General features: G+C 41.1%; 1 protein-coding gene across 1 annotated transcript in view; it reads left to right on the top strand.

Moving 5' to 3' along the window:
• Nucleotides 1–1,597: 1,597 nt before the first annotated feature.
• The window catches only part of CDKL5 (cyclin dependent kinase like 5), a 124,301-nt gene continuing 111,393 nt past the window's right edge, over nucleotides 1,598–14,505 (top strand). Inside the window, exon 1 of the mRNA XM_030957525.1 lies at nucleotides 1,598–1,648. The gene's annotated coding sequence lies outside the window, so the exon portion shown is untranslated. The remainder of the gene's footprint in view (nucleotides 1,649–14,505) is intronic.

Here is a 14,505-nt window from a genome sequence, read left to right as displayed (position 1 = left end):
ATGTACTCCTGACACAAGAATATGGGATGATCCATACACGAACTGGGAGTTCTGGCAGAGTTTTAAGCATCAAAGTTTTTAGGTATTGGTTGGCTGCCAGCTGTGAACCAGGAATCAGATGTTACTTTCAGATGTTACACTAGAGATCCCCTGGGACCTTCCTTCTGAACTACAAAGCTCCAAATCTCCAACTCCACTGGCAAGCACCAAGCTCTAAGAGCTGCGGAGTGCAGCCCTTGGTGCTGAGGGCCTGATCTTCAGGCTGTGCTCACCTCAGGGATTCCTGATGTTTGACTAGTTCACTTTGAGTCCTACCCAGGGCTCATTTGTGGCTGGAATGCATTAGTTTAGCTTTATACAAAAGGGAACTATTTCATGCACTCCAGCACCACTCCACACTCTGAATTACAGCACTGCTAGCAGAGATGATGACAGCATTTACTTCAAAAGTGCATCTCTGATCCAAACTAAAACACTTCAGTGCCCCAAGGCTCATGAAGCAGTCTGTGTGGAACAACAAATGAAAATGAGATGCCTGATTTTTATGCACTGCAATGCCTTAAATTCTGCTATCTGTCTGTGCAGATCTTTCTAGGGTATATATTCTTAAAGAAGAAATATTGTTTTGGTTGCAATACTCAACCATTGCTGAATTCTGCAGCACATTATGTCCATTGGGCTTCATAATATTTTTCTAATTTAAATAACCATTGAAGCATACCAAGAAAATGGGAGTCGAGTTCGAGCATCCATAACTAGCAGAGCTACATTTTGCCGTGATGCATCTGATATTCGATGTCGGCTGGAAAGTGGCTTTTACTTTAAAACTGTTATTATGTGTGAGCAAAGCTAAAAGGTGAAAGCCTTACAGGCGCCAGCCACGGATTCTGAAAGCCCAGATGAGAGTTTTGTAAGAAACGGATGGAGAAACGCTTAAGGGCTGGAGGCATTTTCACCGGAGATACTGAATTTTAACATCCCCTTCTCTCCAGCCGCTCTCCCTCTCTCCACCCCTCCAGCACAAGCAGCAGAGCTCCTCCGGCGCTTCTCCCACCTCGCCGCCCCGCAGCCGGTGACAAACGGCTCTGCGCGCCGGAGGCGGGGACCGGTTTCCATGCCAAAAAAAGAAATTAAAAAAATAAAAAGAGGAAGCCCATCCGTTCCGCGGAATCCCCCGCACGAAAAGCCCCCTCCCCCCTCCCTGTTAGCGAGGGACACATCCCTCACAGCCGTGCCCTGCCCCTCCCCCTGCGGAGGTGTCCCCCCGTCCCCCATGACCGGGCCTGTCCCCGGGACCGCCCGGCGCGACCCCCGGGACCGTGGCCCCGTGGCCCCGCCGCCCTCCGCGCCCGCTGCGCCTCAACCGAGCCGGCCCCGGCCGGGGCGGTGATGGGAGGCGGTGCCAGGGGCGGGGAGATGGACCCACGGCGACCTGCTATTGGCCGATGCGAATGTGGGCGTGGCCTAGGACACCTCAATCCTCTGCTATTGGTGGGCTGAGACGTCAGTGCGGGCCGGGGGCGGGGCCTGCGGCCAGCGGGGTGGGCTGTGCGCGGCGGGCGGGGGAGCGCAGCGAGGGGGCGGCGGCGGCGGCGGGCGGGGAAGCGCCAGCGGGCGCACCGAGAGCAGCGGCGGCGCCGGAGCGCAGGTAGGGGAGCCGCGCTGGGGGCTCGCCCCGTGCCCCTCGCCGCCCTCACCTGTCACCGCCCGGCTGCCGGGCTCCTGCCGCTGCTGCGGCGAGGCAGCCCCGCGCCTCACCCCCTTCCCTCGGCTCCCTGTCCGTCCCTCTCCTTCTCGGCCAGCCGCGATTCCCCAACCGCCGCTGGCGGCCGCCTGCCGCCCTCCTCCCATCCCGCTGGGGCCGGTCGGTGTCTGCGCCCGGCTCCGCTCCCAGCCCAGGTGCGCCCGAGGGGCCGGGAAGGGCCTGGGGGCGAGGCTGCGGTGCCCGGCGGGGTCCGGCGGGTCGCGGGTCCGCGGCCGCCCCTCTCGGGAGGGGGCAGAGCCGGCGGGCGCGGCCCTCGCTCGGTCCCGCCGGTGGTGCCGCGGTGCGGGGAGCGCCGCCCGCGGGATGCCGCCCGCGGGATTCCGCCCGTGTGCCTCGTCTTGGCGAGCTCTCTCCGCTTCCTCCCCGATACCTTATTCCGTCGCACTGGAAGCGCTTAGGGCTTTTTCTAAAAAAGATGCTCCTTAGGTTTTTATGATTTGGCGGAGGCACTGTTTCGCTGTTGGGTGGATTTGGGGTTTTTTTGTGTGTGTGGTATTGGGGAGGTTTTTTTTTTTTGGCTTTTTTTTTTTAATCAGTCACCCTGTTGCTGGGCTTATGCATTGTCGGTGCCAGTTGTGAGGAGACGTACCAGTTGTTCGGAGGTAGGCAGGTGGTGGTGATGGAGAGCGTCAGAGGGGACAACACCCAGGAGAGAGAGAAGGCTGCTCCTCACCTCTTGCCGCTAGGAAGATGAGGGATGCCGGGATTCCCATCGCTGGGCTCTTCCTTGCTTCTGTTCTCAGCTTTCATCTTTTATATTGGCGAGTGAGCAGGGAAACCTCGGCTGCTTGGAGTATACGGAAGGCGAAAGGATTTTTTTCAAGCAGGGTTTTGTGTGTCTGCAGCAATGCCTTTTCTAGGGCTGGAGGAGCAAGAAGCTCAGCTCCTATTCGGTTCTCTCTGTGAATGTGAGGGCTCTGCACGCTGTTGCTGATGCTGAACTACTCCAGCCTTGCTGGCAGAGATCCTCCTGCTGTCTGTATCGTGCAGAGCCGAGCATGGCTGCGGCAGGTAGCTGTGAGAGGCAGCAACAGCCTGCCACTGCCGTGGTGAAATTAGTAATGATTGTGCATATTCCTGGTGCTGTGCCTCGGGCGAGGGAAGCTATTACCTGCCTTGTACTCAGTAGGCTTGTCAGGATGGTAATACATTAGTCACGGTCACATCTGGGAGAATCATTTATTACTAATAGGTGTTTATCTAGTAAAGCTTTGCAAGGTCTCAAACAGGCTGTAAGAGAATGTACGACAGAGGAGGGCTGGGAAAATCCACTGGCACACTGGTAAACGCAGATCATAAGTGCCTCTGCAGTACTGCATGAGGGAAGTTTAAAATTGTCCTCTTAGTTTCTTTTGTTTTCCTCATGCCTCTCTGCTGTTTTTCAGAGAATTGTTAAGCATCACCAGCTTTCAGTGTAATGAAAGATCAAGTTGTATGTGGCCAGCTGATTCTGGCTCCTTGGCTAGTACAATCTACAAGTCCCACTTTATTTTACTATCTATGTGTACACTTAACTATTTAGTTCCCAGATGCGGTGTGTGTGAAAATTTAGCAGTTCAATTGTCTTTTGGGTTTGCCTAAAACAGTGTGATCATTAAGACTGTTCCTGTCTTAGCATGTGTGCTTTTAATAACAAAAAGATCTGCAGTTGGTAAAAAAAAACCCAAGCTTTTTATAAAATATATGTGTGTGTAGTAGAAGCACGAAGTGCCATTTTTAATAGGTGGATTGAATAAGAAAAGTATTGGCCTTTTCTATTGGGCAGACTTAAATACTACCTCTAGTTGTGTGGGTGTTCAGAATTTCTCTCATTTTGCTCATCTGGCAATAGGAAAGAAAATCTCCCCCTTTGTACTTCTGGCAAGATGTTCTTCAAGGAGAGATCTCTTGCCTCAAGAAGCCTCTGCATTGAATAACTCTCAGGAATATGGCCTCGTTTCCCAGTGGTTACCTAAAAATGTAGTATTTAGATAATAACATCAGAATTGTGTGAAAGTCTTGGTTGCCTTGATTTAGCTCCTTAGATTTTTCTCGCATGCAGAAGAACTGGATGGCACATTACAACTGGTGAAAGACCATCTTTTATAGGAGCAGGGAAAAATCTAAAGCTGTAGAAATCAAACCTTGCAAGGAGCAAATGCTATACTTTGTTTTAGATATTTTAGAATTAACTCCAGTGGGTGTTGGATTTGCCATTCCCTACTGTTGAAAGAATTTATCTTTAAAAATACACATGTAAAAATATTTGCATTATGCTAATTTTTAAACTTTAACTTAATGTGGACAGTTTTAGTGAACCTGATATATAATCCATGGTTGGTTTATGTTAAAGTTTTTTTTTTAACCATTTTAGATTGGAATTTTATGGAAGCTGAAACTTGATATTGTTTTGATTCCTTTTGTTTCCTTTTGTCTGACTTTAAAATGAGAATTACAATAAACCTGTTAATGTAGCTGATGTGCCATGGCTTAGTTTTCAAAAATTGGTGTTGAAACAAAGAAATTTCAGATCCTTTTTAATATTCTCATAGATCCTATCAGTTTATTTTAATAATAATGGGGGAATAAATACACTTGGAGATTTGAGTACTGAAATGCATGCTCTAGCTGTATGTTCCTAACTAAACCCTTGAGATTATACATTTCATAAGCCTTCTTTACCAATGAAGCAGCTACAGGGAAGTGTAAAAAACTGCGTGATCAGTATAAAAGCCTCCTTATAAAACAGAGGTTTGGGTTAGTTTGGTGGAAGCTGTTACTGGAGCACTGATCTAATTAACATCATGTTGCAGTATTTAGTGGGGCTACAAAGAAGATGGAGACTCCCTTTTGCAAGGAGTCCTTTGGAAAAGATGAGACGTGATGGGTACCAGTTATTCCTGGGGATGTTCCAATGGGACATGAGAGGAACATTTTTCACAACAGGAGCAATCAGCTGAAGGAATAACCAATCTTCCCAGGAAACTGTTGGTTTCCCCAATGCTGGATACATGCAAGAGATAGCTGGAGCGGGTCCTGGGCCATCTTGTCTAGATTGTGGTTTTCCCAGGAAAGGCTGGGCCAAATGATCCTTGGAGTCCCTTCCAACCTGGTATTCTGTGAACTGTAGTCCCAGGCTGGCCTTATACTAGCAGGGGCTCTTTCTGTTGTTGTGTGGGGCAAGACCATGAGTGGGAGGAGAGCTAAGACTGGAAGTACAAGGTAGAATAACAGAATAATTTCTGTAAGCAGAAGACACCCTCTCTGTATATATTGAAAAGTCAGTTCAGTGCTGCTATAAAAATAACTATTTGTAATACTGACTATATATGGAAGCTCTTGAGAACTGCTCACATGTAAGCAAGCACTGGCTTTCACTCTCTCTCTAACATATAACAGCAGTAGGAATCTGGACAGAAAGGACCTAACCAAGAGTTTTTCCTAGGTACTATTTAACTTCTGACTAGGACATGAGTTCTTATTTATGAAATCCTTTTTTGGTTATATGCTTATTGTGTGTGAAGCATGAACATGGGTCATGAAACAATAATGAGAGAGAACCACCCTGGAAATGTGTTGACATGGAGGATAAATGTGTCATTGTGAACTGTGTGCTCATCATGTGAAAAGAACAAGAATGCCTTATATTTGTCATAATTTCTATTTGAGAATTTTAAAGAATTTTAGTATTACCCATGAGCTAAACCTATAAACTCTAGAGTATTATCTTGATTTTTACTTCAGAACATTCTGATGTTATTTCTAACATGAGAATGATGAATGTTTGTAATATAATGAATAATAGACTTCATTTCCTGGTTCCAAATTCTGTGTTTTAACTCTGATACTTTACTATCTAGATTAAGATTTGTTTGTGAATGATTATAACAGCTTTCTGCATCAGGAGCAGTAAGCATTAATTTTATCATATAAATTAAAACAAACATTAAAACAGTACGTAAATGGAGGAAATCAGCAATACAACATCAGCCCTATTGCTGAGTCTATGCAGTTTCATAATGTTAAATGTGGATTAAGGAAAAATGTTACAGTTCTGAATGTTCACAAGACCAATGTATTCAGCTTAACTATTTTTTAAATTTAGAACATGGTAATATAGTTCTTTGTCGCTGTTAATGAAGACATTTTAGCATGGCAGAAATAGTTGTGTTAAATATCTTGACTAAGTCACAAAGAAAGAACAAAATAAATATAAAAGGTGCTGCATGTCTTAAACTGTGTTGCTATAGAAATATTGCATTTTTTTCCTCCCTTCAGTGAAGCAACTGTGAGAATTTCATTGGAAATAGGTTAGCTTTAGAGACCTTCCATGCCTGTTTCCTTTAGGCAGAGTAACTTTTAGAAATGAATGTATGAGCTCTCAAGTTGTGTTCCTCTTCTCAGTCATGTGAAGTTTGAGATGTAAGATACGTTTAGCTGATGTGGAGTAAAAATATTCTATTGCTGTGTTTTAAAATGAGGAAAGTGCATGTGAAATAGCTATAGTTATTATATGATGACTTTCTGTGATACTGAACTGTTAGATCCCCAGAAGCTTTTAATTCTAGCTTTATGTAATTAGATTTATTTTTCTAACATCACTTCAGGAGACATGTTTTTGTGTCCCAGCCTGGCTTCAAATTTGAATTCTTAATGCAGCCTTTTAGTGTTGGAATTGCATACTAGTGTCTTGAAATTTAGTTAGTTATTTATTTATAATAATAACATAACTTAATTTAACACTGACACTTATTTGGAGAAAAGAATATAATGTTACCGTGGTGATGTAGTTGGCACTTACAAGAAATACTTGCCTGGCAATATTATTAAAAAAAAAAAAAAAAAAGGAGGGGAGAGAAAAACCCAAAGTGTGAATCAGTTTTTAACTGAATCTTCGTTATGCCAGCCACATAGAGCTCCATTGTTTTGGTAAATTGTATCACTGTCTCTGTTAATGTGTTCTTACAGATGCTGTAGTAGTACAGATGTTGATGGTAACACGCTGCTGTCTTCCTGAAGGAAGGGGAGCATGTGGCTGCAAGGTTCAGTAGCATAAAATATTTATTCAACTATTAAATATCAAAAAAATCTTTCTTGGAGCTCAAGTATGAAACCAAAACTTTTTTCATTCCTTTCTCCTCTTCATAGTTAGGTGTCAGTGTTTAAAAGTCATCCTGTACATTTCTTAGTGAATTTGGAGAAACAGCTTACACTTAATATAATTGCTGTGTAAAAGTATATCATCACATTCAGAGAAACTGGGATTCTAAAATTGATTTTTTTTTTAAGTCCTTACTAAATTCATTATTCTCTGGGATCTCCTCTGGTGTAGAAGCATCCAGAGTTTTTCAGTGTGTTTAGTTTGCTTTGAGTTAGTGCTTCTGAAGTGAGCTGTAAAGTTCTCAGCTGTGAAGTCCCACTTTATATGCAAAGTAAGTCAGTGTACATCATTGAGGGCTTTTCAGTTTCATCACTTCCTGACTTTGAGAGGGTAGATCCTTCTGTTTGGCCTGTATGTGGTATTCTGGGTGATATTTTAACTTGTTAAACCAATCTGATTTCATGGCTGCAAAGTAACTGCCAGCTTTTGAAGCTTTGTACTAGCAAGTGGGACTTTGTACTTCTATAGATTTGTTTTTAAAGCACAGAATCTTTTGAATTAACTTGTTAACATAGTAAATTTTTGTTTATAAGCTTTCTACTTGCTGCTATATTTCCTAATCTTAAGAAGGTCATATTTATTTTTTGTGTATTTTTTAATGTAATTTACATCTCAAAAGCTCCCAGTGTTTGCCTCAGCATACACTAGCGCTGTGCTGGTGTAGAGCAGAAGGTCCAGTGTGCCCTGAGTGTTGGGGGCTCATGATGCTTGGTGGTGTGTGCTGCTCTTCTTTCCTCTCTCTTTTCATCTGGATGCATTTCTAGGTGATGGTGAAGAGGGTGGTGTTCTGGTGGGAGATCTGTGGTAGACAAACTTCGGAAGGCTGCTGGAAGGATTTGGGTATTACCCTCTGCTGGCTCTTGTCTTACCAGGCACACTGAGATTTGTTGCATCTTGCGTGTTGCAGCGTATCATGTTAATGGCAGGTTTGTCACAGGCATTTTCAGTGAATAAATGTAGTGTAGTTTGGTCATTCTGCTTCTTTCAAGATGGTGAGAGTGGGGTTTTTTTTTGGTTTGTTTTGTTTTTGGCATTGGTTGGTTTTGTGTTTGTTTTTAGGCTGCATTTTTAGCTGTTACCTGAAATATTAATAGCAAAACCGAGGTGCATGGAAGGTGAGGGCATGTTGTAGTCAGCTGTTGCTAGAGCTCTTCTTGTCAGATCTATTACACTTGTTCTAAATTCCTGTTAACCTCTTGTGTTCAATAAAAGTTTCCAGTAGCTAAAAATAAATTGCAGGAAAAGTTTCCTTTTCGGTTTTTGATTTTGAACACTTGGCAGCATCTTGTTTTTTCCCTGGAGTCACTTAAACCCTCTCTACAAATATTTGTGCACATGGTGAGTTCAGCATGTGTTTGGCTTTAGTTGCATTGCTTATAAAGGAGTGTCTGCAGGATTAAGGCCCATCTGACTTTGTGACCCCTTTCAGAGGTGAAGAAATCTTAAAGTTGTCAAAACATACAGCATCTTATATAGGATATGGAACTGGTTTTAACATATCTTAATTGATATTTCAGGTTGATGTTCAAAATAGTTGGTAGGCATACTGGAAGCTCTTCAGTGTTTCCTGTGTTGTGTAAATATAAATGTAATGATGATGAGCAGGAGATGGGCATAGGTTTATAATACATTAAGGCAAGTTTGCTTTTAATGTTATATACCATTTGAGATGAAAAATGGTTTGTTATGTTTATGGGTTATTTATAGATAGGATTATTCATCCAAAAGTTAAAGCTGTTTGTTATTCAAAAACTAGACAATTGTCATAGCAGTGACAGTAGCTGTTACTAATTTTCAATTGTGAACCTCAGAATGTACACTACTTTTAATTATAACCTTTTTTTATTGCAAGATGACTGTTTACTGAAATGAGGCTATATCTATTAATAAATATAGAATACTCCCTCTCTAACTTTCTACTGCTGTTTTTACTGGGATTGCATAGGGTATTTTGAAGTGATAATTAACATCAGTGATGGAAAAGGGCCCTCAGGAGGTTTTTGAGGTAGACCTTCTGCTCAAAAGCAGTGTTTTCCTAGAAGTATGTTTATTCCTAAAATGTCAGTAGGAAGAAGTTGTGTAAAACTAAATTCTTCTTTTTCTGGGGAATGAACACACTTCCCTGCTCAGCTCATCATAATGACGCTGTTGCTATATTTTCTTTTGAGCACTTGAAAAAGGAATTCTAACTAAAACAAAGCTAATGTCTTCGGTGCAAGCAGGCTTTTTCCCTTCCTTTTCTCTTGGCTCTGATCTGCCTCTATTTTTGTTTCTACTCTGGATCTGTGGCATCCACAATGTTGCCGTCAGGTTGTTTGCTTAACCTCTGCAAAAATGCTTCCAGTCTTTCTTGCCTTGCATGTTGGACAAGGATGGAGTATTCCCAAATTCACCACTCCAGACGTATACACATAGTGTGCTGTTATCTACCTACACCTATAAGCTTTTTCAAAAACCCAAAGAAACCCCCAACTTGCCTCACCTTAACTAATCCTTTTATGAAAACACCTACAAGAATCTGTGCTGGCTTCAGAAGTTTCATGCTTTAAAACTTTAGTCTACCTTATGGACCTCTTCACACTTTCCTGATCCATCTGTTCATCTAGCACAGCTTCTTCTCTATCCCTTCACACAATCTTGGGCTGTTGAGATGCAAGACGCCTTTGCAGATCCTTTAATTGGTAGTAGTCTTTATTTTTGCTTCTCTACTTCTTTTCGTATTTCTTGAAAAACAAAACACACACACACACACCCCCCAAAAGAAAAAAAAAGAAAAAGAAATGAACCTGAAAATAAGACCACCCCAAAAGCTCGAGCTTTTTTTTTTTCTCTTTTCATTGCTGGCATTATTACTATAAAGGATGTTTCAAATTACATGCCATTATAATGTTTTTATGCAACCATTCTTTTTCTCCTTAACTGTGAAATCTTGTTTGTGTACAGCTTGTGTTTAAAGGCAGTTATTTATGGAGAGCTGTGGCTGTACATCGTGATGTACAGTCAGGAACGTGTTGATCTGCTAAGTCTACAAACTAAAGCTACTACTTTATGCTGTATAGCCTATTATAAAACAGAAAACCTTGAAGTGGGGAGTGGCTAGTGCTGATGAAATGCTTTGTGGAACAGGTGGGACTTCAAAGTTTTATTTTAGTTTGAGGGAAGGTTGCTTATGCAATTGTGCCATCTGTCCATCCATCTGTCCATTAGCCTGTCCTCCCACCCTGCCAGTAACTTCTGAACTGCTTGCCCAATTCCTAGTCAACTTTGGCAGAGGGGCCATGTTCTCCAGGCCTGTTGCATATTCAGGTCTGACAGAAACAGGCAGGTGGTTGGAGAAGAGATTGGGCAAGAAAAGGGGAACCCCAGTCTGTGTGTCTGTGGCTGGCCTGTAGTAATAGCCACCACGGCATTTGCTGCCTTCCGCTAGGCCAGTGCGCATAGGGAAGGTCAGATGGAAAGCGGGAGAGCCGTGATGCTGCTGCAGTAGGTGATTGCATGTGCAGGATGGGAGGGAAGTTACAGGGGTGATAATTTGGGGGTGTTACTGTAGGTGGGAGGCAAGGCTATTCTCATGGGTGGTCATGGGACCCAGAGTTACTGTGGGAGACCTGTTTGATGGTCTAGCCTAGGTTTTTAATGAATTTTGTGTCTCTAAGGGAGTTGAAGAAGGACCTGCTGGGCTTAGACCCGTCATCAGGAGCAAGGAGGAATAGGTGGCATAGAAAACATCATCTGATGTATGTGGGTAAGAGGAGGTGCATATCCTGTAAAGTCAGTGACAAAAACATGAACTTGATGGAGGAAGAAGACTGTCAGCCAGCCAGGAGGAACTTCAAACAGAGAACCTCATATATAGAAATGAGGGGGATTAGAGAGAATTGAGGTGCTGTAGCACAACAAATCAAATTGAAATAATTGAAATATTTATTGAAAAAACTGAAGGGCTCAAATGTTGGTTTTTTTTTCCCGCTTAGGATTTTAAAAAATCTGTAGCTTCAGTATAGCAAATATGTTGCTTGACTCTCTTCAAAATCTTTACTACTGGTATAAATAAAAACAGATTTCAGCATGAAGGTGACAGTGTGGGATGCCCACAATAACAGTAACAAAACAGTATTTTCAGAAGGTGAACTGTGACTCTGCTTTTCCCAAGCAAATAGCTATTCCTGTCATTTGGAGATCATTAAATTTGTTTCAGTAAATTCTGTACACATTGACATTTTAGTTGCCTAAAGCTCTGTGAGTGAACAACATATCTGCAAAAAAAAAAAGGCATGGCCTTCCATCTATTAACCTAGTTGTTTTTCAGTTGCTTCTGCTGACTCAATATTATGTGATGTAACTCACAGAAAAAAAAATCAATGAATATTTGTAATTAATGTATTTGAAACTTAAGATTGTTTTAACTATAAGTTTGGATGCTTGAAGATTTTTGTGTTGTTTTTTTTTCTGAGATAAATCACATTTGCTTATATAAATCACTGTAAAGTACAGTGATTAAAATTGTATTGCAAATAATATGTATGGATGAGGGGTGACAGGAAGATATTTGTATTAAGGTCAGGGTCTGCCCGCCTTTGATCATACAAACTACTGAACAGCCCTGGGAGCCTTGGAGGCCAATCCTGTATTTTTCCATACCAGTAAAATGGGTGACCTTTTGTTTGACTGTTCCAGTTATAGTCACTTAAAATAACATTTGAGCTATTGTTGGCTATTTCACAGAGAATGGAAGGCAGATCAAGCTTGTTATCTCGCTGCTCTTCAAAGAAATTAACCAAGAGGATGTATGCTGTCCTTAAAGAATTAGTCTACATAAAGCTTCAATGCTAGTGAGAAGAGATTGTGCAGTTATTGAAAAAATAAATAAACTGTTTACACTCACAAATTTACTTTCCCACTTTAAAATCAATGGGTAATTTTAAAAAAACCTAGTTCTTACACCTAGTTCTTCTTTTTAATAGCTCAGTTTTTAAAAGAATTTATTAATAACAGTAGTAACTTTCACTTTGTGACTATCAAAGTATTTTGGAATTTTTCTTGCTCACTTTCTGATATTTTAATGACTATTTAAATCTCTTTGTAACTTGTGAGATGCAGAAATAGTTACAACATATCAGCTCCCACCAAATGGCCCAAATTACCAAGTCCCATGCACTTCTAGCAGTCTAAAACCATTCAAATCCCCAAATTTGGGGAATAACTGCTGGTATTGAATATACAAGGTTGATGGTGTAGGGCATGGAAGTAACGTTATGAATGGATGAAAATAAGAATGTGTTTTTACATGGTTGAATCTCAAAGGTAAGGGCTGTATGATGGGACCCCCAGCCTAATTTGTGCTTCTGGAAGTTGCTGTACAGATGAATGACCTGACCACTTCCACTTTCTACAACCTGTTGGGAATGTTGCTAATACTTAGGAAAATAGGTGTATTTCCTACCCTTAAAGCTGGTTTTGCATACAATGCTGAGAATGAAATAGTGGAAGCTGAATTGCAGTAGTGAAATGGAAGCAGGGATGAAAGTGAGACTATTCTGTTGAGCATATTTAGAGATTTTTCTTCTGCTGTGGAGCCCTGACATTGAGCAAGCCATGTGTTGGGTGATCTGGAAGACTGTGTGCACTGTTCTGGGCCATGTGATCAGAAGGGTCTGGTACAAGGCTGTGGGGAGAAGCTGCCCCTGTTGATAAGGCTCCCACTGGCCTGGAGTGTTCCTGCTCGAGGTGGAACACCAGGTGAGCTGTCCTGCTCAAGTGTGGCATTATACTGTGGGTAGCAGTCCTTGGGCTGTGTTGCTAATGTTAGAGAGAATATGTTGTGCTAAAGATTTAAACTGGGGAGCTGCAGATTCAGTTTGATGTTTAAAGTGTGGGATTTGACAGCTTGGTATGTAGCATATATATTTTTGCAATGTTAATTTAAATTTTTTTAAATCACTTCCTGGCTCATTCATATCTCTTGGGATGAAAAGCCAGTCTACCTGTGAAGCTGAAATAATTGGATCTTATTTGAGGTGCAATGATAGATAAAGATTAAAATGGACCTCTAGGATCAATTACATTTGTGTGATACATGGTAAATTTTTTCCAAACTTCCTTTTCCTTCTCTAATAGACTTTGCCATTTTATTGAGGAACTGCAGGACAGATTAAATTACATATGGCTGACTGTGGTGGTGAAGTTCTCTGCTGTAAATCAGAAATAATTCTGAACGTGATGTGAATTGCTTAATGTCTGCAAGTGCCTGGTAGTTACACAGAACAGATTTTTGGCACTGTACCACAGCAGAAGTGACATCATAGTATGCTTTAACCTGAAGTTTCAATTTGGAAGGAAAATAATGAAAGCTGAGATCTTTTTCAATGTTTGATAACCCTGCTTTTGTCCAGTTACATCTTGCAAGCAAAAAGACGAGGATATTACTGCAGTGTAGTGTGTGCTCACATTTAGGTTCTGTAGGGTTACTGGTGGAACAGTAAATGGTGCTGATCACCTAAATATCTGCAAGCTAGATAATGTCCTGTGATGTGTGCTTTAAGGCTGACTTTATGAATACAAAAATCTACAAAATACACCATTAATGCTCTTCAATTTTATTATAAATCAAGCTATTAAATTGTTTGTTACAAAAATCAGATTTTAAATTACAGAATGCCTTAATGGAATATTTAAGTTACAAATAATACCATGCTAAGAGCTTATTTTCTCCTGGTAATTTTTTTTTGTTTTTTTGCTTGGTTTTTGTTGTTATTGTTTTTTAAAAACACCTCCAGAGTACATGAGCTGAAGAGACATTGTTCAAAAGGTATATGGATTACTGGAACATGAAGAATTGTTTTTAAATAGTGTTCAAGAAAGTCATCTGGAATATGTACATACTGAAATACTTCAATTTGATAAGTCTTTTCCCATTTTCTCTGATTAGATGAAGACAAGTAGACATTCTCTTTAAAATATTGTTCCTTAACAATACACAATAAAGTAATGGATGTTGTGTTTATCACTTTTATTATAACTCAAGATGCTTTCTAATATTTCCATCTGAGGAAAACAATACTGCCATTTAATTAGAAGCAAAATGAACAGAAGAGGAGAAACAGCCCAAACTAATCTAAAAAAAAAAAAAAAGAGATGAAAGCAGGGGTTGATCAATTGCACTGCAGTACCTAAGAGAAATAATGTAATGCTTCTGAAGAAGAAACATATAAGTTTTCAAATTGATTTCAAGTTAATATGTCAGTAGTGGGGGGACAGAAAACTGTGCATGTGCCAGTGCTAGCTATTTATGGTACAGCTGTGAGTGGAGTGCTAAAAAAAGGTGGAATATAAGTCAAGGTAGCAACTTGACTCAATTCCAGGTGAGTAAGTTCTAGGGTGCAGCCATTGACTAAGGCTTACTTTGGTTCATTACTATTTTCCTAAAATACTGTGAACCCAGCATACCTGAATTGAACTCTAAACACTGTTAAACATACGTCCTTATGACCCTTCCCTTTCACAACAGAAGAATTATATGAAAACAGGAATTTGTCCTTTGGTAGTGAGAAGTAGATTTAAAGTGTTGGATAAATAGGAGTTACTTACCTGCATTTGATCT

The sequence above is a fragment of the Camarhynchus parvulus genome, chromosome 1 (assembly GCF_901933205.1).
Source record: "Camarhynchus parvulus chromosome 1, STF_HiC, whole genome shotgun sequence".
Taxonomy (NCBI): Eukaryota; Metazoa; Chordata; class Aves; order Passeriformes; family Thraupidae; genus Camarhynchus; species Camarhynchus parvulus.
This window is presented reverse-complemented; position numbering and strand designations above follow the sequence as displayed.